The sequence below is a fragment of the Hylobates moloch genome, unplaced genomic scaffold (genome assembly GCF_009828535.3).
Source record: "Hylobates moloch isolate HMO894 unplaced genomic scaffold, HMol_V3 SCAFFOLD_13, whole genome shotgun sequence".
Lineage (NCBI taxonomy): Eukaryota > Metazoa > Chordata > Mammalia > Primates > Hylobatidae > Hylobates > Hylobates moloch.
Window position 1 is genome coordinate 48,563,085 of NW_026652288.1, and position 13,647 is coordinate 48,576,731.

At 46.4% G+C, this 13,647-nt stretch overlaps 1 pseudogene; it reads left to right on the top strand.

Moving 5' to 3' along the window:
• Positions 1 to 7,895: 7,895 nt before the first annotated feature.
• On the top strand, positions 7,896 to 11,748 carry LOC116480054 (TBCC domain-containing protein 1-like; annotated as a pseudogene).
• Positions 11,749 to 13,647: the final 1,899 nt, after the last annotated feature.

The window sequence follows — 13,647 nt, forward strand, 5'->3', positions numbered from 1 at the left end:
GATCTCCTGACCTCGTGATCCGCCCGCCTCGGCTTCCCAAAGTGCTGGGATTACAAGCGTGAGCCACCACGCCCGGCCTGTCAGGTTTAAATATTACATTTTGCTACTTGTTTTCTATTTGTCTCATCTGTTCTTTGTTCTCCTTTCTTCTCTTCTTTGGGGCTTTTTTTTTTTTTTTGAGATAGAGTCTTGCTCTGTTGCCCAGTCTGGAGTGCAGTGGCGTGATCTTGGCTTACTGCAACCTCTGCCTCCCAGGTTCACACCATTCTCCTGCCTCAGCCTCCTAAGTAGCTGGGACTACAGGCGCCCACCACCACACCCAGCTAATTTTTTATATTTTTAGTAGGGACAGGGTTTCACTGTGTTAGCCAGGATGGTCTTAATCTCCTGACCTCATGATCTGCCCGCCTTGGCCTCCCAAAGTGCTGGGATTATAGTTGTGAACCACTGCACCCCGCTCTTCTTTGGGTTTAACTGAGTATTTTTAAAATTCTATCTCCTGGGGTTTTTTTTTTGTTTTTTTCCCCCCCCTTTCTGGAACAGGGTCTTGCTCTGTCACCCAGTCTGGAGTGCATTTGTGCAATTATGACTCACTGCAGTCTCAAACTCCTAGGCTCAAGCGATCTTCCCACCTTGGCCTCCCAAGTAGCTGGGACTACAGTTATGTGCTGCTACATCTGGCTTTTTTTTTTTTTTCTTTGGACATGGTCTTGCTCTATCACCCAGGCTGGAGTGCACTGGTGCAATCATGGCTCACTGCAGTGTCCACCTCCCACATCCAAGTGATCCTCCCACCATCAAGTAGCTGGGACCACAGGTTTGTGCCATCACACCTGGCTAATTTTTTATTTTTTATAGAGATGGAGGCTCCCTATGTTGCCCAGGCTGGTCTTGAACTTCTGGGCTCACATAATCTTTCTGCCTCAGCTTCCCAAAGTTCTGAGATTACAGATGAGAGCCACTGCACCCAGCCTCTGGATAACATTTTTTATTTTTTGTAGAGATGGCATCTCGCTATGTTGCTGAGGCTAATCTCAAACTCCTGGCTTCAAGTGATCCTCCTGCCTCAGCCTCAAAAAGTGCTGAGATTACAGATATAAGCCACTGTGCCACACCTGCTTTGTTATTTTAGTGTTGCTTTAGGGTTCATAGTAATCATCTCTAATTTATTACAGACTACCTTCAGGTGCTATTTACAGTGTAAGAAACCATAGTATACTTCCATCTTCCCCCTCCTAGCCTTTGTGCTATCGTTATATTTTACACTTACATATGTTATAAACTCTACACTACATTATTTTGCCTTAAATAGTCTATAGTCAATTATCTCTTTTAAAAATGTGTATTTAAGGGGCCGGATACAGTGGCTCATGCCTGTAATCCCAGCACTTTGAGAGGCCGAGGCGGGCGGATCACCTGAGGTCAGGAGTTTGAGACCATCCTGGCCAACATGGTGAAACCTAGTCTCTACTAAAAATATTTTAAAAATTAGCCAGACATGATGGTGGGCACCTGTAATTCCAGCTACTTGGGAGGCTGAGACAGGAGAATTGCTTGAACCCAGGAGACGGAGGTTGCAATGAGCCAATACTGTGCCACTGTACTCTAGCCTGAGCTACAGAGTGAGACTCCATCTCAAAAAAAAAAAAAAAAAAAAACACACACAAAAAAAAAACAAATAAACAAAAATGTATATTTACCTATTTATTTACTATTTCCTATGGTCTTCATTTCTTTATGTACCTCCAGATTTCCAACGGAAGTCATTTTCCTCTGTCTACAGACTTTTATTAACATTTCCTAGGCCAAGTGCAGTGGCTCATGCCTGTAATCCCAGCACTTTAGGAGGCCAAGGTGAGTGGATCACCTGAGCTCAAGAGTTTCAGACCAGCCTTGGCAGCATGGTAAAACCCTGTCTTTACAAAAAGTACAACAATTAGCTGGGTGTGGTGGTACGTGCCTGTAGTCCCAGCTACTCAGGAGGCTGAGGCAGGAGGATGGCTTGAGCCTGAGAGGCAGAGGTTGCAGTGAGCTGAGGTTGCACCACTGCACTGCAGCCTCGGAGACAGAGCAAGACCTTCCCCCACCCAAAAAAACAAACAAACAAAAAAAATCATTTCTTATACTGCAGGTCTGCCGGTGATTAATCCTTTGAGATTTTGAATGTCTTCTTTTTATTTTGGGGGGGTAGAATTCACATAACATTCACTGTTTTAACCATTTTGAAGTGTACAACTCAGTATCTTTCAGTACACTTACAGTTTTGTGCAACTGTCACCAATAATTCTAGAACATTTTCTTCACCCCAAAAAGAAACCCCATACCCATTTTGTCTAAAGACCTTTCACTTACTTCCTGAGTTCTTTTTTGCCCCATTCAGCTACTGGCTCTCCATGTATAGTAAAAAAAGACCTCTTGGGACTAAAGTTGGGACTCCAGGAAACTAATTGGTTCCCTCCTCCTTAACTTCCACCACCCAGGTTCATAGATCAAATAAAGTTGTTTTTACTGCAGCTGCTGCTGACGGAGCTTAAGAGAATGAGATACATACTACAATACATTGGTTCAACCACCAAAATGCATCCCTCGTCCTTTTTTTCTTTTTCTGTTTTTTCCTTTTTTGAGATAGGATCTCCTTCTGTCACCCAGGATGAAGTGCGGTGGTGCAATTACAACTCACTGTAGCCTCAACCTCTGGAGCTCAAGTGATCCTCTCACCTCAGCTTCCCAAGGAGATGGGACTACAGGAGCGCACCACCATGCTCAGCTACTTTGAAATTTTTTTGTAGAGACAAGGTCTCACTATGCTGTCCAGGCTGGCCTCAATCCCCTGGGTCCAAGTGATCCTCCTGCCTTGGCCTCCCAAAGGCATAAGCCACTGTGCCTGGCCTGACCTAGACTCTTAAAATAGCTGGCTCTCTAGGGTTCTAGGGTTCCTCCCTCTAATCTTTTCTTCCTTTAGTTCCTTAGTTCAAATTCATTTTCCATTCTGTCTGCAGAAATTCTTTTTTTTTTTGGAGATGGAGTCTTGCTCTGTCACCCAGGCTGGAGTGCAGTGGCATGACTTGGCTCACTGAAACTCCGCCTCCCAGGTTCAAGCAATTCTTGTGCCTCAGCGCCTCCCAAGTAGACGGGACTACACCTGGCTATTTTTTTTTCTTCCTTTCTTTTTTTTTTTTTTTTTGAGACAGAGTTTTACTCTTGTCACCCAAGCTGGAGTGCAATGGCATGATCTCGACTCACTGCAACCTCCACCTCCCAGGTACAAGCAATTCTCCTGCCTCAGCCTCCCGAGCAGTTGGGATTACAGGCCACCACGCCTGGCTAATTTTTATATTTTTAGTAAAGACAAGGTTTCACCATGTTGGCGAGGCTGGTCTCGAATTCCTGACCTCAGGTGATCCACCAGCCTTAGCCTTCCAAAGTGCTGGAATTACAGGCATGAGCCACCACGCCAGGCCTAATTTTTGTATTTTTAGTAGAGATGGAGTTTCACCATGTTGTCCAGGCTGGTCTTAAACTCGTAGCCTCAAGTGATCTGCCTGCCATGGCCTCCCAAAGTGCTAGGATTATAGGCGTGAGTCACCAAGCCCAGTCTCTGCAGAAATTCTTTTTTTTTTTTTGAGACGGAGAATCCATCTGTCTGTCACCCAGGCTGGAGTATAGTGGCGCGATCTTGGCTTACTGCAGCCTCCACCTCCCAGCTTCAAGCAATTTTCCTGCCTCAGCCTCCTGAGTAGCTGGGATTACAGGCATGCACCACCACACTCAGCTAATTTTTTGTATTTTAGTAGAGATGGGATTTCACCATGTTGGCCAGGCTGGTCTCTAACTCCTGACCTCAGGTGATCCACCCACCTCGGCCTCCCAAAATGCTGGATTACAGGCGTGAGCCACCATGCCCAGCCCCCCTTGACTATTTTCAGTTACCCACACAGGGCAGGCCTTTTCATGCCAGCAAGCTGTGGATCCTGCCAGTCCCTTTATTGGAAGGTTCTATCCAAACACTAGCCATCCTTCCAGAATCAGCTCAAGTCTGGGCAACAAAGTGAGACCCTGTCTCTACAAAAATATAAAAAAATTAGCCAAGCATGGTGATACATGCCTGTTGTCCCACCTACATGGATGGCTAAAGCAGGAGGATCACTTGAGCCTGGGAGGCCAAGGCTGCGGTGAGCTATTATCACACCACTGCACTACTGCCTTGGTGACAGAGTGAGACCTTGTCTCAATAATACAATAATCAATTATAACAAATGTAGCACACCAATGTAAGATGTTAATAATAGGGAAAACAGGGGTGCGGGAAGAGGGATTATATGGGAACTCTACTCTCTGCTCAATGTTTTTGTAAACCTAAAATTGCCCTAAAAAATACTCTATTAATTAAAAACAGCAGCAATGAAAACCCAAGTGCGCAAGAAGTGACAACTGCTGGGCATTGATGAGGAACACGTGGCAGATAAGGGCAGGAGGTCTGGTTGGGGGACCTGCCTTTGTCTTCATGTCCTCTGTCATTCTCAGTCCTGAAGATAAACTCACCCCCACTTTCCCTGTCCTCTCCCATGTTTATGCATTCAAATTTCCCCTGTCATTCCCAAAGCGCCAGAGTTAGAAATTCAAAGAATTTCTAAGAAAAGGCAGTTTCATACTGAGATAGTTTGGATATTGTCCCCTCGAAGTTTCATGCTGAAATTTGATCCCCAGTGTTGGAGCTGGGGCCTGGTGGGAGTTGTTTGGATTGTGGGGTGGATCCCTCATGAATTGCTTGGTGCCATTCCCGAGGGAATGAGTGAGTTGTCTTAGTTCCTGCAAGAACTGATTATTAAGAAGAGCCTGATACTTCCCTCCCCTGTTGTTCCCTTCCACTCTTGCTGTGTGCTGCCTGCTCCCTTTTGCCTTCTACCATGAGTGGAAGCTTCCTGAGGCCCAGAAGCGGATGCTGGCACCATGCTTTTTTTTTTTTTTTTTTTTTTTTGAGATGGAGTTTCACTCTTTCGCCCAGGCTGAAGTGAAGTGGCATGATCTCAGCTCACTGCAACCTCTGCCCCCCGGGTTCAAACAATTCTTCTGCCTCAGCCTCCTGAGTAGCTGGGATTATAGGCACCCGCCACCACACCTGGCTAATTTTTGTATTTTTAGTAGAGATGGTGTTTTGCCATGTTGGCCAGGCTAGTCTCGAACTCTTGACCTCAGCCTGACTCACCCACCTCCACCTCCCAAAATGCTAGGATTACAGGCATGAGTCACCACACCCAGCCACACCATGCTTCTTGTGCAGTCTGCAGAATTATGAGCAAAATAAACCTCTTTTCTTTATAAATTATCCAGCCTCAGGTATTTCCTTTATAGCAGCACAAATAAACTAAGATACATACTGAGGAGGAGGATGCCAGCTGAAGAACCAGAAGGCTGGAGGAGGAGATGGGTCCAGTTATGGATGGTGAACTCAGGTCAGAAATGGGAGACTTAGACAAAATCCAAAAATCTCTCTGAGCTGTGCAGCAGCAGTAGATGCTTGAGATTCGGGTGACAGGGTTGGACATCTCTACATCTAGTTCTCCCAGTTTTAGGTGTGTGTCCCAGTAGCTTCCTGTTTTAAAAGTTTTTTTTTTCTGATTTCTTCTTCGTTGTTAGGTGCCTTTTCTGGGGAATAAGAGAAGTGAGTGAAATAGGAGGAGGGACCTGGACTTCTTCTTTTTTTTTTTTTTTTTTGGACGGAGTTTTGCTCTTGTTGCCCAGGCTGAAAGTGCAATGGTGTGATCTTGGCTCACTGCAACCTCCGAACCTCCGCCTCCCGGGTCCAAGTGATTCTCCTACCTCAGCCTCCCATGTAGCTGGGGCTACAGGCACCGCCGCCATGTCTAGCTAATTTTTGTATTTTTTTGTAGAGACAGGGTTTCACCATGTTGTCCAGGCTGGTCTCAAACTCCTGACCTCACGTAATCCGCCCACCTCAGCCTCTCAAAGTGCTGGGATTACAGGCTTGAGCCATTGCACCTGGCCTGGCCTGGACTTCTTCACTGGCCTGTTTCCTTTTGCTGTCTGCCAGAGGTTGGTCATAGCTCCAGGGAGGAACCATTAGGTGCCTCCCATTAGGGCACAATTATGTGGGCCCTTTTACCAGTTGTAGGAGGAACTATATGCCATCTTTCCTTATTTTCCAAACTGCAGATACCCCTAGAAGAGAGATGAAGCCCAATTCATGTTGTTTTGATATAAGCTTAGAAAGTGGTACTAGCATGTAATGAATGTGTTCAATTTGGGTATTGCATTGGAATTAAATAGGTAAAGACTAAAAAGTTACTCTGATTTGGTCTGACTTGCTAATAGGTTCTATTCTTCCAGTCATCTACCTGATAAATCCATAGAGTAATAACTCTTTTTTTTTTTTTTTTTTTGAGACAGAGTTTCTCTCTTGTTGCCCAGGCTGGAGTGCAATGGGCAACAAGAGGCTCACCACAACCTCTGCCTCCTGGGTCCAAGTCATTCTCCTGCCTCAGCCTCCCAAGTAGCTGGGATTACAGGTGTGTGCCACCACACCTGGCTAATTTTGTATTTCTAGTAGAGATGGGGTTTCTCCATGTTGGCCAGGCTGTTCTCGAACTCCTGACCTCAGGTGATCCGCCCACCTTGGCCTCCCAAAGTGCTGGGATTACAGGCATAAGCCACCATGCCCAGCCTGTAATAACTCTTTTAGGGTCTTTTCTTAGTTTGTTTTCTGTTGCTTAGAACACCTAAAACTGGGTAATTTATAAAGAAATTTATTTCTTACAATTCTGGTAGCTGGAAGGTCCAAGGCTATGGCTCAGCATCTAGTGAGGGCCTTCTTCATGGTGGGGACTCTAGAGTCCTGATGTGGCCTGGGCTCTGAGCATTACACGGCAAGGGGGTTCAGCATGCTAGCTCCAGTATTTCTCTTCTTATAAACCACCAGTAACACTCCCTTGATAATCTGTTAATCCATGAATTAATCATTCTGAAACACATTTTAATCCATTCATGAAGGCAGACCCCTCATGACCAAATCACCTCTTTTTTTTTTTTTTTGAGACGGAGTCTTGCTCTGTCACCCAGGTTGGAGTGCAGTGGCACGATCTCGGCTCACTGCAACCTCCGCCTCCCGGGTTCAAGAGATTCTCCTGCCTCAGCCTCCTGAGTAGCTGGGACTACAGGCGCACGCCACCACACCCGGCTAATTTTTGTATTTTTAGTAGAGATGAGGTTTCACCATGTTGGCCAGGATGGTCTTAATCTCCTGACCTCGTGATCCACCGGCCTTGGTCTCCCAAAGTGCTGGGATGACAGGTGTGAGTCACCCCACCCAGCCGACCCAATCACCTCTTAAAGACAGTACCTTTGTTTTCCATTTTTTTTTTTTTTTTTTGAGACGGAGTCTCGCTCTGTCGCCCAGACTGCAATGCAATGGCGTGATCTCGCCTCACTGCATCCTCTACCTCCCGGTTCAAGTGATTCTCCTGCCTCAGCCTCCCCAGTAGCTGGGATTACAGGCACCGGCCATCATGCCCGGCTAATTTTTTTTTGTATTTTTGTAGAGACGAGATTTCACCATGTTGGTCAGGCTGGTCTCAAACTCCTGACTTCAGATGATCCGCCCACCTTGGCCTCCCGAAGTGCTGGGATTACAGGCATAAGACTGTACCTTTCAGTACTCCCATATTGGGGATTAAGTTTCTACAGGATTTTTGGAGGGTACAAACATTCAGGCCAGAGCAGTTCTCCTACCCAGAGGTGAAAGGCACCCCTGCCTTCCTCTCCTCCCTGTTTCCTCAGAAGGTACAGAGGAAACTTTTTAAATCTAAGTTTAGGTCTAGGGTAAATCCTTAGGGTGACAAGGATATGGGGCAGGAGAAGCAGAAGCCACAAACGGAAAAATGTTTGTCAGCGTGGGACAAAGGTAAGAAGGACAAAGTCTGGGCCAGGAAAAGGTAGATAAATATTTGTGAATGTTACATTCTTCACTGTTCTCAGAAGGCATCAGCTTTTTTGGCTGGGGTAAAGATGTCAGGTCTAAAAAGTAGTTATTCAGATTAGGGAAACACCGAAGCAAAGGATGTGTTTTGGGCCAACTCTTTCTGGCTTGTTTTTCTGGAGCAGGTGAGGATCACCTACATCCTTTAAGAGTGAAGGTGAGGTGTGTTCAGGGCAATTGAAGTTTCCAAGAGCTAAGACACTTTCTAGCTCTGGCCAGTCTTGGTGTCTCTTTGTCCTGAGCCTTTCTCCACTTCCCAGCCCTGAGCACTGCTTCCTTCCAGCAGGGCTGCTCTGCTGTCCCCCCATGGTCCAGGCTGTGCTGCTCCTCTGCTGTGTCTTGCTGCCCCTGGTAGCTGCCTTTCCAAGAAATGCCCAAAGTGGGGCCCTAACCTTCCAGCTGTCTTTTCCAGAGACTGGGCATCCATCTCCCATTTCTGGGAGAGCCAGATTCCGCTCCCAGATCCCAGGACCAGCCAGGATCTCTTACACACAGCCCCCTCCCTAGCCCCTCTGCCTGAGTACCTGTCCAACTGAGCTCTGAGGGTGGCCTTGGAGGAGGTGGGCTGCCCAACTGAGGCCCATGTTCTGCAGCTTCAGCTCATTAGGATGGGAGGAAAGGATACTACTGAAACCCTCATCCGTGAGAGTCAAAAGTTCAAGGAGGAGGAAGTGATTTGCAATACTAACATCATTGTGAGGGATCTGGGGGGAACCCCAGGGGAGCTTACGCAGGTCCAGCACTCCCGTTACCCTTCCTGAGGCATGTACCTATGGACATGGGCAGGTGCTGTATGAGACAGCAGCGCTGATGTTTGAATTTAATGAGAAGCTCCCTTCCCCTAAACTGGTAACAGCTTCTGCTGTCAGTGTCACCCAGAAGTGCACGGATGAGCATTTGGAAGAAGTAGACAAACGGCTGATGAATAACTCCGAAATTAAGAACTTCACAATGGCCAGGTGCAGTGGCTCACACCTGTCATACCAGCACTTTGGGAAGCCGAGGCAGGTGGATCACGAGATCAGGAGTTCGAGACCAGCCTGGCCAACATAGTGAAACCCTGTCTCTACTAAAGATACAAAAATTAGCCAGTGTGGTGGCACGTGGCTGTAGTGCCAGCTACGAGGGAGGCTGAGGCAGGAGAATCACTTGAACCCAGGAGGCGGAGGTTGCAGTGACCGAGATCATGCCACTGCGCTCCAGCCTGGCAACAGAGCGAGACCCCGTCTTGAAAATAAATAAATAATATCTCATTAATAATTAAAAAGAAAAAAAAGAACTTCATGAGGCCAGGGTGAGGGTCGGGCCCAGTCAGTGAAGGGATGTGGGGCGCCGTGGCGCTCACACGGAGAAGTGCAGCAGAGGGCACCTGCCTTAGCAGGTATGCAAAGACGCGTTTTCACTCAGGTGTCCTTAGAGATAATTTGGATGAGCCCAGAGTCCTCCTCTGGGTGCAAGCAGAACCCTTTCTAGCGGGTGCCTTGCAGGTCCCCCGCTCCATCCAAGTTTAGTCTTCACTATCTCAGGAAGATATTCAACTATGTGCAAATCCGGGCCACAGAAGGATTTTCCCCACACCTCTACTGGTCTACATGGAGGCACATCGCTTGTGGGAAGCTGCAGTTGGCTTTACTTCGAAATATCTGATAGTCTTTCAGTGAAGACACCTGAGGAGCGCCTGGAATGGTCTGAGGTTTTGTCCAACTGCGTGTCTGAGGAGGAAGTTGAAAAGCAGAGAAATCAGCTTTCAGTGGACACCCTGCAGTTTCTGCTCTTCTTATACATTCAACAATTGAACAAGGTCTCTACTAAGGACATCTTTGATTGGAGAAGAGTGGCCTAGTCCCAGAAACAGATCTGAGTCTCCTGACCTGACTGAAAAGTCTAATTGTCATAATAAGAACTGGAATGATTACAGTCATCAAGCTTTTGTCTATGATCATCTGTCTGATCTCCCGAGCTGCTTTTAGATCCAGGACAACTCACTGCATCATTTCGTTCAAACCATAGTAGTCTAGTGTCTCAAGAAGCTTCCTTATTGAAAGAATAAGAAGAGCCAGGAAGATCTATCCACTTCATGAACTTGCACTGTGGTAACCACTGCATGCAGATAGTGGCTTCTCAAAGATCTCTAAGACTTTCTCTTTCTACAAGCTGGAACCCTGGTTGAGGTCCTCTTTGACTGAGAATCCATTTGGTACATCAACTTGCCTCATGTCTGGAAAGAAATTGGCTTGGGCTCATCAAGTTGAAGGGACAACCAAAAGAGCTAAGATTGCTTGTTTGTAATTCTTCTTCTTTTTTTTCTTTTTCTTTTTCTTTTTTTGAGATGGAGTCTCACTCTCACTCTGTCACCCAGGCTGGAGTGCAATGGCGCCATCTCTGCTCACTTCAGCCTCTGCTTCCTTGGCTCAAGTGATTCTCCTGCTTCAGCCTCCCAAGTAGCTGGGATTACAGGTGCCCACCACCACGCCCGGCTAATTTTTGCATTTTTAATAGAGACAGGGTTTCACCATGTTGGCCAGGCTGATTTCAAACTCCTGACCTCAAATGATCCACTCGCCTCGGCCTCCCAAAGTGCCGGGATTATAGGCATGAGCCACCACACCCGTCCCAGATTGCTTGTAATTCTAATGTGGCCCCTAGGTTACACCACATGATGGTGATGAGCCAGGTTTACAATCAGACATTGGCTAAGAGCTCAGATACTCTGGTGGGGGCACATGTAAAGATTCATCATTGCAATGAATCTTTTATATATCTACTCTCTCCCTTATGATCTGTGACAATTGAGAAGTGCAGGAATAGCACCTTTGTCTTGGGCCCTGTAGCAACTATGCTTTACCTCCACAGTTGTGACAATGTTAAAGTCATTGCTGTTTGCCATCGTTTGTCCATCTCTTCTACAACAGGTTTCGTCTTTCACATTCTGATGCCTACGTGCCCACTCATTCTCTATGGGAACCAGATAGTAACTTTTGCCCCTTTTCATACCCATTACCCAATGCTAGGTAATGGACCTAGCATTAGTCCTGGTCAAAAGAGAACCACATGGCCAGGACTGGCCTTGCTACAGTGCCTAACTATTGGGATAATCTAATGGTTGTGTGCAGAAAGAACAGCGACACAGGTGTCTTCTGGCTTTTACCACCTTCTGAATTCTATATATTTATTATTCCCTTTGAAATGGAAGAGGACACAACAGAGATTCCTGGGGGTCTTCCATCTGTATATCAGAAAGCACTGGCTCAAAGAGAACAGAAGATACAGATCTGGCAGAAAACTGTGAAGGAGGTTCATTTGACATAGGATCAAAGGAAGCAGTTCCAGGTACTGACAGAGAACAAGTTTTTTGTTTTTTTTTCTTTTGAGGAGGAGTTTCGCTCTGTCGCCCAGGCTAGAGTGCAGTGGCGCGATCTCGGCTCACTGCAAGCTCCGCCTCCCGGGTTCACACCATTCTCCTGCCTCAGCCTCCCGAGTAGCTGGGACTACAGGCGCCTGCCACCACGCCTGGCTATTTTTTTTTTTTCTGTATTTTTAGTAGAGACAGGGTTTCACCGTGTTAGCCAGGATGGTCTCGATCTCCTGACCTCATGATCCACCCACCTTGGCCTCCCAAAGTGCTGGGATTACAGGCATGAGCTACCACACCTGGCCAGAACAAGTTTTATGAATGGTTGATTAATACAGGATATCGCCAACAGCTGGACAGCCTTGTACCCCCTGCAGCAGGCTCCAAACAAGCAGCTGGATAAGGATCTTCCATGGCAACACTGGACCCTGGAAATACAAGGATAAATGGAGGATGGTGCTCATCTTGAAACTAAATTGGGAAGGTGCTCTTGCTGCTTAAGAGACATTGGGACTTTTTCATCCTATTTAAGAACTTTATTTGATTTCCGTTCCATATTCATTTATTACTGTGTAGGCTGAATTTTAGCTAAACTTCTGACTTTCATATAAACATATTGTTTAGGCCGGGCGCGGTGGCTCACACTTGTAATCCCAGCACTTTGGGAGGCCGAGGTGGGCAGATCACGAGGTCAGGAGATCGAGACCATGGTGAAACCCTGTCTCTACTAAAAATGCAAAAAATTAGCCGAGCATGGTGGCGGGCGCCTGTAGTCCCAGCTACTCGGAGAGGCTGAGGCAGGAGAATGGCGTGAATCCAGGAGGCGGAGCTTGGAGTGAGCAGAGATTGCGCCACTGCACTCCAGCCTGGGCGACAGAGCGAGACTCTGTCTCAAAAAATATATATATATATTGTTTATAGAACATCAGAAGACTCATCTTTGTGATGCCCAACTGAAAAAGTTGATGAAGGTAGTAGCATTGTATATATGTTAATATTAACACAATTGAGTGTAGATTTGCAACTATACTGTGTATCTTAATTTGTATGATGAAAGAATTTCATTCTTTCTAGAGTTAAATAAGAGTTTTATAGTTCTTTGTAACTAAAAGGAAATTGCGACCAGGCACAGTGGCTCATGCCTGTAATCCCAGCACTTTGGGAGGCTGAGGCAGGTGGATCACCTGAGGTCAGGAGTTTGAGACCAGCCTGGCCAATATGGTGAAACACCATCTCTACTAAAAATGCAAAAATTAGCTGGGCTTGGTGGCATGCCCCTGTAATCCCAGCTACTCAAGAAGCTGAGGTGGGAGAATTGCTTGAACACGGGAAGCAGAGACCGTAGTGAGCTGAGATCATGCCACTGCACTCCAGCCTGGGCAACAGAGCAAGACCCAATCTCAAAAATTATATAAATAAGTAAATAAATAAATAAATAAATGGCAATTGCTACACCTTTTAAAAAATAATTGGAGGCCGGGCACGGTGGCTCATGCCTGTAATCCCAGCACTTTGGGAGGCCGAGACAGGCGGATAATGAGGTCAGGAGATCGAGACCATCCTGGCTAACACGGTGAAACCCCGTCTCTACTAAAAATACAAAAAAATTAGCCAGGCGTGGTGGCGGGCGCCTGTAGTCCCAGCTACTCGGGAGGCTGAGGCAGGAGAATGATGTGAACCCGGGAGGCAGAGCTTGTAGTGAGCCAAGATCGCACCACTGCACTCCAGCCTGGGTGACAGAGCAAGATTCTGTCTCAGAAAAAATAAATAAATAAAAATAATTGGAAGGAAAGTATGATTTGTTGGTATATAGATATAGCAGAAATAGTTTTTATTATATTTTAGTCCTTAAAGTATGGAACTTAATGAAACTGTAAAAACTTTTTTTTTTTTTAAGAGGGAGTCTTGCTCTGTCACCCAGGCTGGAGTGCCGTGGCACGATCTTGGCTCACTGCAACCTCTGCCTTCCAGGTTCAAGCAATTCTCCTGCCTCAGCCTCCCAAGTAGCTAGGATTACAGGCACCCGCCACCATGCCCAGCTAATTTTTGTATTTTTAGTAGAGATGGGGTTTCACCATGTTGGCCAGGCTGGTCTCAAACTCCTGACCTCAGGTGATCTGCCCACCTTGGCCTCCCAAAGTGCTGGGATTACAGGCATGAGCCACTGTGCCCGGCCTGAAAATCTTTACTTTTCATTTGCTGCTTCAAATTTTCAATAAACAAACTCTAAAGAATTAAAAAAAAAAAACTTCGCAATGCCTATACATAGAAGATTAGATGTACTTTTTCATTCATGCCACAA